The 18,006-nt window shown below is 47.1% G+C and overlaps 1 long non-coding RNA gene across 2 annotated transcripts; it reads right to left on the reverse strand.

The window, feature by feature from the left end:
- Nucleotides 1-3,060: 3,060 nt before the first annotated feature.
- Nucleotides 3,061-5,561, reverse strand: LOC116653535. Of its 2 annotated transcripts, none has more exons than XR_004307587.1 (3): nucleotides 4,463-5,561; nucleotides 4,204-4,392; nucleotides 3,061-3,648 (listed from the first exon to the last, which is right to left on the reverse strand). It is a non-coding gene; the product is annotated as an uncharacterized LOC116653535 (long non-coding RNA). The 2 variants fall into 2 exon arrangements; XR_004307588.1 differs by having other exon boundaries at nucleotides 3,062-3,648; nucleotides 4,204-4,361; nucleotides 4,463-5,559.
- Nucleotides 5,562-18,006: the final 12,445 nt, after the last annotated feature.

Here is an 18,006-nt window from a genome sequence, read left to right on the forward strand (position 1 = left end):
CAATGCTTTTGTTTTGGTTACACTGATGGACCTTTAGAAGGGTTTTCTGACCCCGCGGGGCACACAGCTGCTCCCCATGGGCTCTGTCCCACTGAGCCCCACTGCCCCCTCTGCATCTCCCCCACTCAGCCCCATGTGTTTCTTCTCTCCTTTGTGGAGCCCTGTGCTGCGAATGTGTGAGGAGTAAATCTGTCATCAGGACTTTTATTATGCAATTCTGACGTGCAAGAATAGTATCTAGGCTGTTTAGAGTCATTGATTGCTATTGAGCTAATGAGCCAAGTGCTAATCAATTCTCTAGGAACTGCCATGAAAAACTATTACACCTCCCACAGTGCCTGCATTGACTGCTTATTGGCAGAGTGATTGTGTTATCTGCTTCCAATTCCACCGTACAGACTATAATCATCTAGCAAAATAATTTACCGTCACTGCTCCGTAAGGCATCCCTAAGAACGGCGAGGGGGAGTGAAGCTCGAGCTGCAGACTCCTCGGTCTGCAGGGGCACGAATAGGAGATATTTAGGGCACCAGCACTGGGCAGTCTGTGTAGTGTCTCACCGCCGTTACTGTGGGTTTATTTATTTTTGGTTTTGTTTTGTTTTTGGTTTATTTATTTTGAAAGAAGAGGAAATGGCCAATTAGCCCGTTTCCTTTCTGCTTGTTTCCCTGCAGTTCATTACAGAACCTCCCCAAACTTCTTTCCCACCGGGATCTGCCCAGCTGCTGCTCCTGCCCGTAGCTTCTTGTTATGCCTCGGTTAGATTAGAGAGACCTTTAATACCTGTTGTTTTCTCCCTGTGAAAGCACTTAGATACTGTAATCAAGGCTTCTCCTAATCGTCTTTCTGATGGACTGAACAGATTAAACTCTTTAAGTCTCTCTGGGTAAAGAACTTTCTCTAATAGCCAAATTATTTTTGCGGCTCCTTTCTGCCCTCTCTCTAATTTGCTGAAGGCTTTTTAGCACTGGGGAAGTTGGACTGCATGGTTTTGCAGTGAGCCCTTGTTGCACAGCATGCACCACAAGATCTCCTTGAGCCAGGAAACGTCACAGCCTCTCGAAGCCCATTGGAGAGCTGCCCCCAGCCTGGTATTCAGTGCCAGTGCAGGAGAGGTATTTGTGTTAATTGTTATTACTGTCCAGACCTCCTCAGGTATCTTTCAAACTCATTGCATTCCAGACTACAAAGCTGGATGTCTCCATCCCTTATGGCACTGCTGTTGACATCCTCCCCACTGTCACCCACAACACCAGCACTGAGTCCACGTCCCATCCTCCCCATTGTAACTCAGGCAACCAGTGCTCAGTCCGTGTCTCACACTCTGGCAGGCAATGGTTGAGCCACAGCTGGTGCTGGTCCTTGCAGGTCCCTCCCCAACACACCCCTTCATGTCCATTAGCCCCATTCCTTCTCAGTGTGGAGTTTGTCTTTCATCAGTGGTTATTTCAGGGCTCCCATTTTCACAAAGCCAAAAGCCCTGAGAAATTCTGCACCCACCCGATGCCCCAGCCATCCTTCTTAATTCTTAGAGTCATGAAATAATAACCGCACTCTCAGTTCACTGACTTGAACCCTACTGCTGCTTTTCAGTTTTTCATCTGGGATTTATTTCTGACCAACAGATCTATTTCCACTCCAATCTGCCTCTTTGAACACTGACATGTATTTTGGCCTCTTGCACTTTTCTCTATATTTAAATGTGTATCTAAATGTATACGTGTGCATTATCCCACTGACTTCTTTACTCACCCTTTTTGCAGCGAGCTCTAAAATATATATATATATATATATATATATATATATATATATATATATATATATAAGTATTAATAAATCTTTAAAATATTTCTTGCCTGTGAAGGCACCTGGAAAGCAGTAAAGCAGTTGACCATCTTTGGGTGAAGCAGCACGATGGCTCCTATGCCTGGGGGAAGTGACCTGACTCAGTTGCACCGCCTCCATCCCATGATGTGGCACAAACCTGACTGCTTTCTCCTCATTCTTTTGCCAGTTATACATCAGATGTTTCAGCCTCAGTGTCCTCAGTCTCCCTGTGGGAGGAGAAGGGCTCTGAGAAGATGCTTGTAACTGACTTTTCTACATTTCTTTGCCAGAAAGAAATCAAAATACTCACTAATTTGCTCATCTTCATTCTCCCTCCAGGCAGTATTTTAGCTTTTTCTTGCAGCACAGGATGAAAATCAGATGAGCCAAGTATTGAGAGAAGTATTTTGAAGTGTTTTGCTTCACAGAAGCCATTTGGAGGTACTGGCAATAGTGAGATGTGGTCCAAGCACCCAGCACAGCTCTCATTGCCTTCTGGTTGGATGGCAGCACAGCTACTGTGCAGTGTTTGCTGCACACTGATGGCAGCCAGCTCTCCTGGATGGCAGCTGCAGCTCCTGGGCAGAGGGTAGAATCATATCATGGAATGGCCTGGGTTGCAAAGGCCCACAGTGCTCATCCAGACCCAACCCCCTGCTGTGTGCAGGGTCCCAACAGCAGCCCAGGCTGCCCAGAGCCACATCCAGCCTGGCCTTGAATGCCTGCAGGGATGGGGCATCACACGCCTCCTTGGGCAACCTGTTCCAGTGCGTCACCACCCTCTGGGGGGAAAAGCTTCCTGCTAAGATCCAAGCTAAACCTCCCCTGTCTTAGTTTAAAACCATTCCCCCTTGTCCTTTCACTATCCACCCACACAAACAGTTGTACCCCCTCCTGTTTAAGTGCTCCCTTTAGGTACTGGAAGGCCATAATGAGGTCTCCCCAGAGACTTCTCCAAGCTAAACAAGGCCAGTTCCCCCAGCCTTTCCTCACAGCAGAGCTGCTCCAGCCCTCTGACCATCTTAGTGGTTCTTCTGGACCCGCTCCAAGAGCTCCATGTCCTTCCTGTGCTGAGGCCCCAATACTGCATGCAGCACTGCAGATGGGGCCACAAAAGAGTGAAGTAGAGGGGGGCAATCACCTCCCAGTCCCTGCTGGCCACCCCTTTCTTAATGTAGCCGAGGATACAGTTAGCAGAGAGAGGGCATGCCTTGCATGAGGTTAAAGGGAAGAAGCTTTCCTCTCAATCACATTTCAGACAGTTTTGTTTTTTATTCAGCTGAGAAAGGATGAAGGTGGAATTTGGCCACTTCCAGGCAGGTCTGATGTGCATCACACATGGATGGCAGTGACACATGGGTGAGGGTGTGGTGGGGCAGAACTGGGCTCTTCCTCACCCCTCATCATCACCCGCCTGCATTCCCCCATGGCTTTAACACCACTGCCACGCAGCGCAACAGCCAGTTGTGTTAATAGGGTATTAATGAGAGCAGCCACAGTGCTCCCCAGTTACTTGCAGCTAAGCAAATAGCGATTATTTTGCTGTTAACAATTTTGTTGTACTAAGATAGCTCTACACCATCGTGTTTTCTCCTCTGGGTCCCGCTTTCCAGCCAGAGCTGACTCACATGAGTACACTTCAGTTAATTTCTTCTTCCCTCTTGCCATTGAAACACTGAAGAAAAACGCTGGATGGGGAGCAGGCAGAAGAGGAAGGCTTGGCCAATAAGGTGCCAGTGTTCATAATGTGGGCACCTCGACTCACAGGGCTGCCTGGGTTTGCACCTTTCTGCCTCTCTCTCGTTTATCACATGGAATTCACTGTAACAAAAGCTAAAATTAGCCAAGAAAGAAGTTTTGTTTTCAGATTCTGAGAGCTGCCTGTTGGTAGTGTTTAGGAAGTTCCAAAATGTGCACTTTCTTTAGCAGCAAAACTGCAGGCAATGGCAGCTTTTCTCTTCCTTCCCTTCCTTCCCTTCCTTCCTTCCCTTCCCTTCCCTTCCCTCCCTTCCCTCTTCCCTTCCCTTCCCTTCCCTTCCCTTCCCTTTCCCTTCCCTTCCCCTTCCCCTTCCCTTCCCTTCCCTTCCCTTTCCTTCCCTTCCCTTCCCTTCCCTTCCCTTCCCTGCCCTTCCCTGCCCTTCCCTTCCCTGCCCTTCCCTTTTCTTTCTTTTTTATTTTTTCTTTCTTTTCTTTTGCAGAAGAAATGAGGAAGAAACGTAACAAGCCCATTTTTCATGATAAAGAGGGAGGTTTTGGGAAATTAAGGACTTGAACCGTGACTGATGAGTTTGGTGAGTTCTTGCCTCACCCAAGGACTTCTTGTACAGCTCGGATAATTAAATCCCTTTGTTCCATTTTGTCCCTCCGCGGTTTTACCTTCTGAGCGCGCACTCCCTGCACGAGCCCGATGCTGACGCCGGGGTCACCTTCCTTGGCAGCGCTGCCTGTTGCTGTAGCAGCAAAGTGTGACTAAAGTAGGATGGGAAAAGCCGCGTGGGATGGATCCAGCCTCAGGCTCCAGCTCCGGGCTCCTCCTGCACAAGGCAGCGTTTATTGCAGTGCCTCCTGGTGGACGAGCAGCACTGTGAGCCCCGGCACTGCCGCTCACCCGTCTTCCTTCTCCCCAATCACTTACCATCATGTAACGTTACTTTCCAACTGCGGTGCTTGCTACTTCCAGGACTCGATTCTCCCATGTTCTGTGCCTTGTCCTTTGTGACTGCAGACTGCACGGAGAGCCTGCTTTACTGATGGGCAAAGCTGGGGCACCTCCTGTTTCAGTGTGGTTTACACTGGCTTGAATTACTGTTCGGTATTTGCACTGAGCCACATCTTCCAAGACTCAGGAGTACGAAACAAATGAAGCATTTGGGGCAGAAGAAGAAACACAGCATAATATTCTTGTTTTATTCCCATTAGTTCTTTTCTCTATAAATAGTAATTGTGCGGTGCGTAATACATTCCCTCACGTCAGAGTTTATCAGGGAGGTGCTTTGGCTGGGCCATTGCTGCGGGAAGTATTAAGGGCTGTGCCTGGTTCCATCAACACCTCTTGCTTTTGCTGTTAAATATTACTGTTAATAAAAGCAGATTTTTATGTAGTAGTCGAGCTGCAAAAATCCAGAACGGAGCCTATTTTCATTATACAGGCGGATTCAGCATTGTTTGATGAAACTGGAATAGATCACACGGTAACGCTAATTACTGAGCACCATTATTAGAAATGCAACCAAAAATTAATGAGCACTGTGGTGCCGCCAGCTTGTATCGGCTTTGCTGTGCAAACATGCCCAGGGTGGAAGGGAGCTGCAGAAGGCGCTGGCTGCTGCACGGTCACTGAGAGCCCAAAGGAACCGAGACCACAAGACTGAACTGGCCTGAGAAACAGGCTGCAGTTCAGGCACTGCTTTACAGACTCACAAAACGCTTCTGTTTAATGTTGAGGTTGAAGTGAGGTTCAGCACAGCATTCACTGATTGAAGTCAGAGCTTCTGGGGGCTGTTTCTCCCAGCAGAGCTCTGCAAAGGGACCATCCACCTGCCGAGATGCTGCGGAGCAAACCGGCCCTGTGAACTGCTCCCCTCTGGTTGAACGCCCCGCAGCCGCCCCTGTAGCATTGTAGCACATGGCGCAGTCAGACAGCAGACTCCTGGATGCTGCAGTTGTGAACACTGGAGAAATGATTCCTAATTTAGTGACTCCACAAGACACAGGAGCCCTCCCTCACTTGCTAAGGAGAGGAACTGACCCTGGAGGAGAGGCAGCCGGTGCCATCCGTGGCACTGCTGGGATCTGTTCCGCGGGCTTGTGGCTGATTGCTGGCAGGGGGTGGGAGCTCTGTGGGGTGCTGATGGAGCAGCTGCGGGAGAGGAGCAATCACAGCCACAGCATCGGGGCAGTGCCATTAGCATCACCTGGCAGAGCTCCGGAGGAGTGCTATTTCTGGCAGGCACCTTCAGTTCCAAAGAAAGGAGCTGATTTATGATGAGAGGCTGCTGGTGGACTGGCTCCGTGCTGGACAAGTTAATCTCTTGGTATGAGGATCCTGTGATTTGTTTGATGCTCCCAACTTGGGTTGTAAAGATTTTGTGTCAGGCAGCATTTATGCAGGAGCAAAATGAGCCTTAATCCCATTTCACTTTATTTGAGGCCCGTGGGGATAGATCTGAAGCTGCTTGGTGGTAGGAAGCCACTGGGATCAGCAGCAGCTGGCAGGGACTGCAGGAAGCCCTCGCTGAACCCCACAGGAGGAAACAGAGCCCACAGCTGTGCTGGAATGGAAGCCCTCCCTGGGCTGGAGCTCTGGGTTTCCTGAGGGTCTCAAACTGAGGGGAGGTGAGTGTGCAGTGTGTCCTTCTGGGCTTCTGAAGTCCTCTAAGTGATGGCTTATTGTGAGAGCAGCTGCCCTGGCTTCACTGGGCTGCACGGACTGAAAACTTTCAAAACTGCTTCCCTGGGAGGTGTGATGGCCGGGGTCACTGCACATCACAGTGAGCATCCAGAAATGCTCCATGGTTAATGCTGGAGGATACTGGCATAAGCTTTCACTAAAAGTTCTCACCCAGGGCTGAACGCTTCCATCTGATCTACTATTTGACCTCATGGCTGGCAAACCTGCCTGTGGCAGGGGATGGGAACTTGATGATGCTTGAGGTCCCTTCCAACAGAAGCTACACGATGACTATTTGATTTTGCAGTGCATCAGTACAGTGGAAGGAGACTGGATGAAGGCAATGTAAGTACTTGTAATTAAATAAACCTCCTCCTTAACAGGGAAAGAATGGAGTGCTCTGTGCTGCGTGTGCTTTGTTTTACAAAATCACGTTCCAAATACTTGACTCTTGACCTCGACCTCGTATTTAGGCACACAGTGAGGTTTGGTTTCAGAACAACCTGAACATCGGGAGGCGTTCATCCTCTGTGAGTGAGTCATCCAAGGACTGGAACATTGGAACCAAAGCAAGAAATGTATCTACCCAAGAACTGAAGTGTTGGGGTTTAGACTGTCCCGTCTGAGAGCAAAGAGGGGTGGTGTACAGAGAAGGGTAATTAATGCTGGTAAAACATTCAGAACCGAGTGGCCAAAAGACTGAGTTCCAATTCAACAAGTGAGTGCTGACAGCATCTGCAGATCAGTTCTGATTGCTAAAGCAGAAACTGTTCCCACAAAACATGAGAGGGGGAAACAGTTTGGCTTAACGTGGGTAATGATGCACTTATGTGTGATACAAATACTTTATCATGAGGGCGTGAATTTGGAATTAATGGAAGAGACAGTAGAGAATGAACAGAGCTGGTGGCCTATGAGAATGGCGGTTTGTGTTCATCTCCCACAGACCTGCTGGGATCTGGGAGAGCGCATTCACTCCACATGCAGCAGCGCAGTCCCAGGGGTGCAGGTCAACCCCTGCATTTGCATTCAGTCCTGTGAACGTGTTGACTTTAATCAGTTAAGAGAAATAAATTGCCAGAGAGCCTATTGGAAAAGCACTGTAAAAGGCTTATTTAGATTTGATATTTACCAAAAGAAAGGCTGGTGGGGACAGTGAAGGCAGGTGGCAATTTGGGTGATAAGGACCATTAAAAAATGATAAAATAATGGAATTTGGTACTCTAAAGAAAGTGAGAAGGACTGAATGAAGGTGATGGAGTTCAGAAATCAGGTGGCAGCAATGAGGGTCTCTGTAGGGCACAATGAAGTGGTGGAGTGGTGTCACTGCGTGGAACAACACAGGTGATCCCCAGGCCAAATAAAAGGCATCCTCCAAAACCAGAAATAGAGACACATGGCTGTGGGTGAACAGCAAGGAATAATCTCTCAACTATGTGGATATAATCAAAGCACATGAGGCATAAAAGTGGCCAAGAACATAAAAGGCACGAGGAATGACATCTCTACACGCATCAGAAATAAGAAGACAAAGGAACGCATAGCGCTTGCATGGAGCAGTGAAGGGAAACAAATGAAGGCTAAAATTCAATACCTTATTATTTCAGACTTTGGAAAAAGTTGAATTGTTACCAAACAGTTACTGCAATTAATTGTAACAAAGAGAATAGCAAGGACAGGGATGGTGAAAGTGTATTTAGATAAATTAGAAGTTTTCAAGTGATCAGAGCCTGAGGAAAATACACCCTTGAGCATCTGCCACTTACCCTGAAATCCTCTGCAGTAGTGGTGGCTATGGGCAGGAGCAGTGGGGGCAGGGCTCTGCTGAGCAGGAAACCAGGCTGAGCCAGCCTTAGCTTGTGGCAAACAGAGCAGTGTGAGCCTCAGGGGTAGCTCAGGCTGCTCCAGGGCTTATCCATTGGTACCGTGAGCATTTCTAGAGAGGGAGGATCCACAGCTTGTCCAGGACCTTGTGCCAGTGCAGTCAGCATGGAATCATAGAATGGCCCGGGTTGGAAGGGACCCCAAGGATCATGAAGCTCCAACCCCCACCACAGGCAGGGCCACCAACCTCTACAGCATCCTAACTTAGGTCGACTTTGACTTGTGAGGTTCCCTCAAAAAACATCCTTCCATGCAAAGGCATTTTGGAGCGGAGCCATGAAAACCTTTTGCATTGTTACTGGTTTGGCTCAGTTCTTGCTGAAGCTCTGAATCGACACATACTGGAAAAAGGTGAATATTCCTGTGCCTCAGTAGTGTATGAGACATACCTTGCATGTTTATAACCAACAACTGTTCTGGGGAACAATGTGCTTATAACGTCATCTTTCTGTTGTTGTTTCTTTGATTGGCTTTTTCATTATTATTTTTTTGCCTTTTGCAGAATCTCTTTGATAGAAAAGCACGACATCTGAATGAATATTATATGCTCCTTGAACTGCCCAAGCCTTTGAAATAACTCAGCTGGAAGTTTTAGTCGATATGAATGGAGACATTTAAAATATCTTTGTGCTCTTCTGTCAATAAGAGATGGCAAAAGGCTAAACAGATGGATTAGCCAGCAGAGTTCAAGATTCAGCCGGTACTGAGCATCCTCCACAGGGAAAGTCATTCCTTAGTAATCATAATTGAGAAATTTCATATGAATTTATTTCAGTGTTTGTAACTCAAGAAACAGCTTTCATACATGAGTGATGTTAGGGGTGGAAATAGATAAATCTACCTATTAATGATTAATTCATCGTGCGAAAAATTCTGAATTCCATCTTTTTCCAACTTTTTTTCCAACTCTGTTTGCAAATTCAGTGTTCTCTGAAGGACACAGCAAGGAGAGGAGTTGGCTGTGTTGGTAAGCAGCAGTGAGCAGACATGTTCATGTGAGCCATCATACGGTGCTGGTGGCCTTTGTGGGGGGGTGAAAGCTCCAAGGCTGGAGGAGTTTTGGTAGATGCATCAGCACCTCCTGCCAGAGGCCTGTGTTGCTTTCCAGACATCAGCACTGCAGCACAGCATTGCTGGAGCGCCGAGTGCTGGATGAGATGCCTTCTGAAAACAAAGCCTTCCTGCTAATCAGCGAAGGAAGTCAGTGCTGCAGAAAGAGGATGAGGTGGTGTTGAGCCAGACAACTTTCATAGCCCTCAGACTGTACCTAACTGCAGAGGGTGCTCCAGAGATCGGCACAATGACTTGTGCCAATAGATGCCCCTTGACTTGATTGGGTTTGATCCTTGTGAATTGTTTGAATCTGTAACGCAGCCGTGGCAGAAAGTTTTTAGATGGGGAACTTCTGAACAACTTGTGAGCACAGCCCGTGAGAGGTTGCTTTGCTGCATTATTTTCACCTGTGTTCTCCTTTGCCCAATGAAGAGGAGCCCTTTCCCATAGAAAGTCAATCACGGAGCTGTATTATCTAAAATAACACCTTGGCTTGAGGAGGGTCTATAGAAAATACATTATGAGGTAGTTATAAGAGAAGCACCTGTGCTTTCTTTGGTGGGCACTAGGCAGTGGATGACACTAATAGTGCTGTTTGCAAATATCAAATAATAATGGAAAGCATGACAATAATGAAGTAAGTAATCAGATGAACTGTTGAGCACAGGTGCCTACATTTACAACTCTTTCATCAAAGAGAAAATTAAGCGCTCTCAGAATATTACTTCAAATTGCTTGCTGTTATATGACTGCTAATCAGGTGGAGTACATAAATGCATCAGGAAAAATCTTCTTGAGCAATTATGGCAGTAGATGATTAAGGCTCACAGCACAACATGGGACAGAGAATGGGCTCCTTTCTTTGCACGCAGATGTGAATGCTCAGTGCAGAAACCCTTTAGAGTTACCAGCAGCTCTGATGCAGTTTGGCTGATGCACAGAGTGTGGCAGAACGTGGCTCCTGTGTCACCGCTCTTGTGTCACTCAGTGTTGGCTCTGCATGAGGCCATCTCTCCTCCTGGGGGCTGGGGTCCCTGGGGGCTCCCAGTGAAGGTGTGTGGGTGGCTGGGATGTGGGGCACCCTTATATGCAGCACCACATCTGGTAGTCCGCTGTGTGTCATGCCCACACACACCCCGCACCATAATGTGAGGTCCCTTCCAACCCAGTTATGCTGTGATTCTATGAGTCTATGACTCTACTACTATCACTGTGCCTTGCCAGCCTCCTGGCTACAGGTGTGGTTCCAGGAAGGTCCTTTCAGCAGGACAGTGTTGCTGTGAAGAAGCTGTGATAGCGTTTCCCAACAAGCTGTGCATTAACTGGGCAGATGTGACATAGGAAATAGGTTGCATTGATACTTTGTGGCACATTTGAATTCATGACCAAACTGTTTTGATATTAAGAGACTGTGCCGTTCCTGCAAGATATGGAAAATCTCCTTTAATTTAAAGCACAAAGTGGCATCCCTGCAGTTTATCTGCTGCCAGTGCTATCATGAAAGCGTTCTGTGTTCTTCTGCCATACAGACTGAGTTCTCTGCTGCACAAGCCCACTGCTCATGTTGTGCTGAGCATGGATTCTTGTGTTGTAAGAGCGTGCAAGCTCTCTGTCAGCCTCAGTGACTCAGGATTAGTATGGCAAGCCATAGAGAAAAATGAATTGGGTTTTGGATATCTCAGGATAGAAGATAATATAATCCTATTATTAAAAAAAATGGTATCTTCATCTGTTCTTCTCTACTGCTTCCTCTGCTCTCTTTTATTGAGTTTTATAAATCCTTCTATTTCCTTTCATTTAATTTCTGGTGAGTTTGGGATTGTGAGGCTGTTCCCATACTGACGCTTGAATAGCAGCCGTGCTAATATCTGCATGTATCTGTTTGATCCATGCATGAAAAGGAAAGTCGGTGGGTTGTGGTTTTTTTCCAGCTGTGTGCTGGCCCCCAGTGGCACTTGCTGCCATCCCAGCCATTGCATCACACATAGAGCCCATGATGGAGAAGAGCTGGAGCCCGGGCAGAATGCTGCTGAGGCCACCAGTCTGCAGGGCACGTCCTGCAGGGGGTGGTACCTGGGTGGGTGTGATGGATGCCCAGGAAGTGCCTTGTGCTCTCTGGGTGAAGCCCTTGGCACAAAGTTTCCCAGAGCCTTGGAAATCAAACTCCTCCCCACCCCAACAGGCACCTCCTGGCTAGTGCAGGACCTGACCTGCTCCTTAGAGAATCACTATCTCCATTTTTCCTGTGACCAGGGTGGGCTGCAGTGCCCAGGTCAGCAACACTGAGCTTCAGCTCTGCCACCTCTAATGCCCATGTGAAAAAAAACAGCAGACCTCCAAATGGAGCTTATAGACTGTCCTTTGCAATGCTGCTTCCCCAGCCCTCAGACATAAAGCAACATCTGCAGCACTTTTACTCTGCTGCCAAATGGTAACGTTAGGGATACACTCGGCAGCCCCACATATTTGAAGGCTGAGCACAGCGATGTGCTGAGAGCCCCCAGCACCCCCTGGATTTATGCGAGCGCTGCCTCTCAGCAGATTATCTCACAGAATCCTGCAGACAGCTTCCCCGGTGGGACCACTTGCTTCTGGTAGGTTTGCAAATCTATATCTTAATTTGATAGCAGCTGCTAGCAATATAGCTTTGACACCCCTACATCATCCCTCTTCTTAAGCCATGAGCTGCATCTCAGAGACACTTATAAGCTTTTCTAAACATAGTTAGAAAAGGAAAGAATCCGATTATGTAGCGTTTGTTAGACCATGAGGATTTCTTAAAATCTTCAGGGTTTTGAGTCGCACAAAGAAGATCGTTACCGCTGTAATTTCTACATCTTGTACTCTCAGAAATGGGAAGCCAAGACGTGGTACGGCTCCACGTGTCTGCAGCAGCATCTGCTGCTGGCTGTGTTCCATGGAGAGCCCGACGTGCACCGGCAGGAGCTGAGCAACACAACTAACAACTTGTCCTCGGGTCTGCAGTTTGTAATCTGCTCACATCCTTGCAGAATCATAACCCACGAGTACCAGCAAACCTACTGGCTCCTCAGAGTGGTTGTTTTTTGCTGTCAGTAAAGCTGCTAAATGGAAAGAGACAGACAGGAATATTTGCTTGTAATTATCCACAGTGCTACAGGTGCAACTCTCTGAGCAGCTTCCATGAGCAATGCTCACAATTTGGGACTTCTCTGCATCCAATGTAAGTTGTTTGCACAGACCTCTGCTCAACCAGTACACACCAACACTGTGCATGTGCATGTACCTGCTGGCGCCTGGGTCTGCTCACCAGGGCTGTGTGGTATCTCTGTGTGATGGCAGCTCACAGCACATAGTTTTGGAACCATTCAAGCTCCTGAATGATCTGTGCACTGCTCCTTCCCCTTTGGAAAAGTGCGCATGTGTCACACAGTAAGTAAATTCTCTGCCTGGTGTTTCAGCAATGTATTAGAAAGATTGAAGACATTATTACTGTAATGCAGAAGGCATGCAGTAGTGTTCAGCACACAGCCAAAGAATAAAGTGCTTGGCAATGTGATAACAGAATGGAAAACTTCTCTGTGGAGCCAATCGTGGTGATGGGACCAGTTTGGATACGGCTGCTGCCGTTCCTGTTCTTGTAGGCTTTTTTGAACAGTGCAGATCCTGAGTGTCAATGCATTTGAATGGTTCCAGGTTAAGAGTGGCAAGAGTGATTTGAGGTCCAGAAGCCTTACCTTACATTGGAAAACCAAACAAGCTCAATTCATTCAGTTTACATAATGAAAGAACTGACTTCATCTCTATGTGTGGGGGAGAAGATTTCTGATAGCAGAAGGGCTCTTAAATTGATCAGGCAAAGGTACAACGAGGTCTGATGGCTGGGAGCAGCAGGCAGGCAGGCCTGGAGCAGAAAGAAGACAGACAAATCAAACCATTGCATCATCATGAGCAATGTGATGTGGGTTTCCTATCACTTGAAATCATCCCTGAAGACAGGATGCATTTCTGAGCCTCCCTGCTGCAGGGGGGTTTTGCAGCCCGCCAGCAGACTGAGCACCAACCTCTGGCTGGGAAAGAAGAGGCAAAGTTAATGCTATTAAAATAGGGAATGAAGTAAATGAGAAAAGCGAATGTTCTGTCAGCAGGTAAAAGGTTTACAAGATAGCAAGTACTGAAAGATGAAGTCAGTCATTTAGCTTAAATCAGAGCTACACTCATTATGCATATATATGTCATAGAGTGACTTTGTGTACGTCACTTCATTGCATTTATTGCCTTCACATCCATAGGGGCATCTGGGTGCAGGTTCTGAACTGGCACCACGTGTTGCCAAACAGCCTATGGATATATGTGAGGACAGACAGGTGGTAAAAATAGGGTTAGATCAGTTTAACATGATTTTTGTCAAAAGAATCATCACTGTGTGTGAAGATGATGTATCTGCTCTTGCCAGTTGATCCACCAAAGTGGATTAATAATGCATTAGTGCATTATTAACACATAGTATTTATGTACAAACCCTCCAACCTATGCATGTGTGGATATGTATATAGGTGTATTTTGTAACATATCTGTTACATGCCCTGCTAAAATCCCATCTGCTCCCACAACACCATCGAGCCGCTGACCCCTCTCCATGCCCAACTGGAGGTAGCAGCACATGGGGGCTCTGGGGCTCCCCAGCACAGGGCAGGACACCCCGGGTCCCCAAGATGGAGCGGGGCTCTGGAGCTGCCCCCATCCCTGCGTGGCTGAGGCAATGGCTGCAGCCTCCTGCTGCGCCAAAGGCGTTTTCTGTGAGTTTTCTCCTTTATAACCGCAGCCGCTCAGATAACATGGATTTAAAAGTATTTTATTTGCTTTAGTGGAGCTGTTGGGGCATAACAACATTTAAAATTTCCTTTTGTTTTTGCTCTTGGTGAAATCTGAATTTAAAGGCTTAATCATCTGCCATTTATTTATTTGTTTACTTGTTTATTTATTTACTTGGTTTCCTTCTTGCCTCCCTGCAGCCCTTCGGGTTTCTGTGGAAAAACAGAGATAAGTTAATCTGAACAGAACATGGTAATGCTTGAAAAAGTCCTCCCCATCCAATCACAGTTAATGACATCTACTTTTCATCCACATTCTCTGCTGTTGCAGGCTCTAATTACAGGCTCTGTCAGGCACTGTGTGCCGGGGAGCATTTCTTGTCCCCACAAACCTGGCTGCTTTTCCCCTTGAGGTGACCGGACAGCAGAACCCAAAGGCCCCAGCAGGCGCCACATCTCCAGCAGTGGTGCTGATGAAAGGCTCAGCAAAGTGCTCCCTTGAAAAACAGTAGGATGTGCTTTGCTTTAGGGTCTATCTGGCTGCAAAAACCTCACTGGAATGTTTGTACCCATCTTTAGTTTCAAAGATGGATATATCTTGTTGCCTTTCCTTTACACTGTTAGTGACATCAGCATTGCATTCATTATATCATATCATGGGATCATTGGAGGTCCTGAGTCAGAAGGGATCCACAAGGATCACAGAGCACCACCCAAACCCTACGTCAGAACTATAGGCTGTCACGAGGGCCACCATGAGATGTAGGGCCACGATGGGATGTAGGGCCACCATGAGGAGCTGTAGGGTGCCATGAGGAGCTGTAGGGTGCCATAACTATGGTTAGGCTGCGGTTGGACTTGATGATCTTTGGGGTCTTTTCCAACCTGGGTAATTCTATAATTCTATAATTCTATGAGGAGCTGTAGGGCTGCCATGAAGAACTATGGGCTACCATGAAGAACTGCAGGCCTCCTCTGCTCTGGGCTGAACAGACCAAGAGAGCTCAGCTGCTCCTCATACATCTTGCTCTCTTGCACCATTTTCATAGCTCTACTTTGGACGCTCTCTCATAGCTTTATGTCCTTATGTTGTTGTGCCCAAAGCTGCACCCTGTGCTCAAGGTGAAGCCACACAAGCAGAGTATCATTAGGTCATAGAATCACCAAATAGCTTGAGTTGGAATTGACCATAATGTCCATCTGGTCCCACTCCTTGCAATGCACAGGAACACCCACAGCTCCATCAGTGCTCAGAGCCCACCCCCTGACCTTGGCTGTCTGCAGGGATGGGGCAGCACCACCTCTCTGGGGCAAGTACACTGAGCTGAGAGTTTTCCTCCACACAGTTGTATTTTGTAAAGCCACAGCTGTACAGGCCTTATGGAGGGTTTTCTTTTTGTTTTTTTTTTCATGACATATTTATTTCTACTTTTGTTTTTGAACAATAGATAACTCCATGGCATTATTTGTCACGCCTTAAAATATTTATAGCCCACCATGTGAAAGAAGTCAAGTGATGATTTTTCTCAGGAAATTAGAATGCCGGCTGGAAACCTGAACCGTTTGGGGTTTTGCAGATAAATAAAACACTCTCTTCCAGGGCTGCTCCTTGAAATGCTGTGCAGCAGCCGGGTGTTATTTTTAAAGCTGAAAACACTCAACTTCCCAAGCCCAAACTCCAGGTAGGAAGAGGGGGGAATTATTTTAGGCATTCTGCCTCAGACCGAACAGAAAGAAGCTCAGGATCCATTATCAGTGAGAGGGAGAGAAATACAGCACAGAAAAGAAGGAATGTCTGAGCGTTAATAAAAAGAGCAAGCTAAAAAAATTGCAGCAAAAAGGAGATTTGGGGATCATCTTTGTACAGCGGTGATTCTGCTGTTCTATTGCTACTGGCTCTGTAGGAGCAGAGGCACAGCTGTGTCCTGGGGGGAAAATGCAGCTCAGGTTGGGATGAAGGCAACCAGGTCTGCACTAAGCAGGGTTTGAAAGCAAGCAGATGTGAACCATCAGAGAAGAGACAGATGGTTTCTAAAGTGCTGGAGATCAAAATATCAGCCATGAATTTCTGGCCCTATGAACCTGACCTTTAGACCAGTACTGTATTTCTGACCCAGATCCACCCAGAACCCAGCAAAATAAGGTTATACCTTCTGCCTGGTCTTTCAGAATAATAATTAACAGTAGTGCTCTGATCTCTTTGAACTATTTTAATGAGGAAATGTCAGAGTAGGTGTGAACTATGGAATCTCTGATGGGGATCATCTGGCAAAGGTCCCCTTTAAACTGAACCACAGACCTGCTCCTTTGGGTTAAGTTGGTGCTTTGGTCTTACTGCAGAAGGTGAGTGTCACAGTGTTTTGTTTTCTAGCATGAAACTACCAAAGCCAATATAAATCTGTAACATCTTGGAGGCACAATAAAAGAAGCTGTTGCTGATCTATGTGACAAAGAAGTGTTCTTGCTTTCTGTTGTTGCTGCTGTACCTCAGCTTGTGGGAAGCAGCATGGCTCAGGTCTGCCTTCGGCTGCTGTCACTGTTTTATGTTCCTGCTTCCATTTCTATGAAATTGGTACACACCTGGGCTGCTGGTTGTGTTCCCTAGGACTCGGCTCCTTGTGATCCTTCCTGGTGAGGCTCTGCCATGCTTGAACCAGGGCATCCTTTCTCTTGGCCAATCTGAACAGCTCTGTTCTATGTTTTATAACATAGAATTGTGAAGATTTATGGCCTTTGCTGTGTGTGCTGCTTGCTTTGCTCCCTCTTCCTTTCACTCTTGGCTCTCCCTAGTGGAATTTCCCAGCCAGCTGAAGGCTTGTCCATTATCCCTTACCATCTTGCACTTTTAATTGCTATCTCTACTTCTAATTAATGCTGGAAACTAATAACCTCAGTCCATGAGGTTTTGTATTCTAGCCAAAATGAGCCCTGAAGGCAACAGGCTCTTACTAGAACACAGTACCTGTGTGGAGTTGCTTCTCATGTCTTGTCCTCCATAGGGGCAGGTGTCTGCTGGCCAGCTGCATCTGCTTGTGATGACAACGTGTGCTGCAGTACTGAGGCATGGCCACCATGCTAAGGCACTGCAGCACTGACTGGGCCAGATAAGGCTGGGTGAAATCAAAGCTGCTTTGAACTAATTTTGTCTTAGCTGTGTGGTGTTTTAAATACCACACTGAGGTGATGCAAACAAGGGGCTGTGTGGGAAGCCCATACAACATAAGAAGCAGAGGGTAAGGGGGGTAACTGGAGTAGCTATTGTGAAGGGCCTCAGAGCCCTCACTGCCCTTGCTCCCAGAGAGGGGTGTTGGGCTCCCCGCCTCACCGTGCTTGTTCCCAGGTGCCAAGCAGAGATGTTCTGATGATACTTCACCAGCAGCAGCTGAATCTGTTGGTTCACAGCCTTGTCTGCTGTGCAGTTTGCAGATCTGCATCATCCCAAAGAGAGCTTTGGACACAGGGATAGAGTCATAAGATGTGAAGCTCCCATAGAGTCCAAGTGGGTTCTATGAACTTTCCTTTAAAAGGCAGAGCAGTCATGGAAACAAGCATCAGAGCCCGTCAGCCTCTCCTGCAATGAATGCTTCACTGCAGAGCTGGCTGCTCATGCTCCTGAGAACAAGTGCTACTGTCTGCTCTGCTTCTGCTAAGCTCAGGCAGAGCCAGCTGCTCCCAGCTCTGCCCAGGGCTGACACCTCTCTCCATCACTGCATTTCTCCATGATGTGCCCCTAAGCAGCTCCCTGTTGGCTTCCCTGACCGAGCAGAGCCTCTCAGCAGCAGGACTTGCTGAAGTGGGTGGTAACCTCTGTGCAGATTCTCAGGGCATCATCTCTATCTATCAGTGTTTCCTACTTTTAAGTTGTAAGTCAATGCCCAGAAAGTGCTCCCTAGTTTAATTCAGAGATGACTTGTGGTGATTTTAATTCAAAAAATTTAAACTAACTCACAAATTAAGTAATACTGACGGCTCTCTGCCTAATAAGCCCCTATTACCCTTTGTTTGATATGCCTGTATTTGAGCTAAGGATATAATTTTTAACCAAATGGAGGCCTGGAG

Source organism: Coturnix japonica, chromosome 5 (assembly GCF_001577835.2).
Source record: "Coturnix japonica isolate 7356 chromosome 5, Coturnix japonica 2.1, whole genome shotgun sequence".
Classification (NCBI taxonomy): Eukaryota; Metazoa; Chordata; class Aves; order Galliformes; family Phasianidae; genus Coturnix; species Coturnix japonica.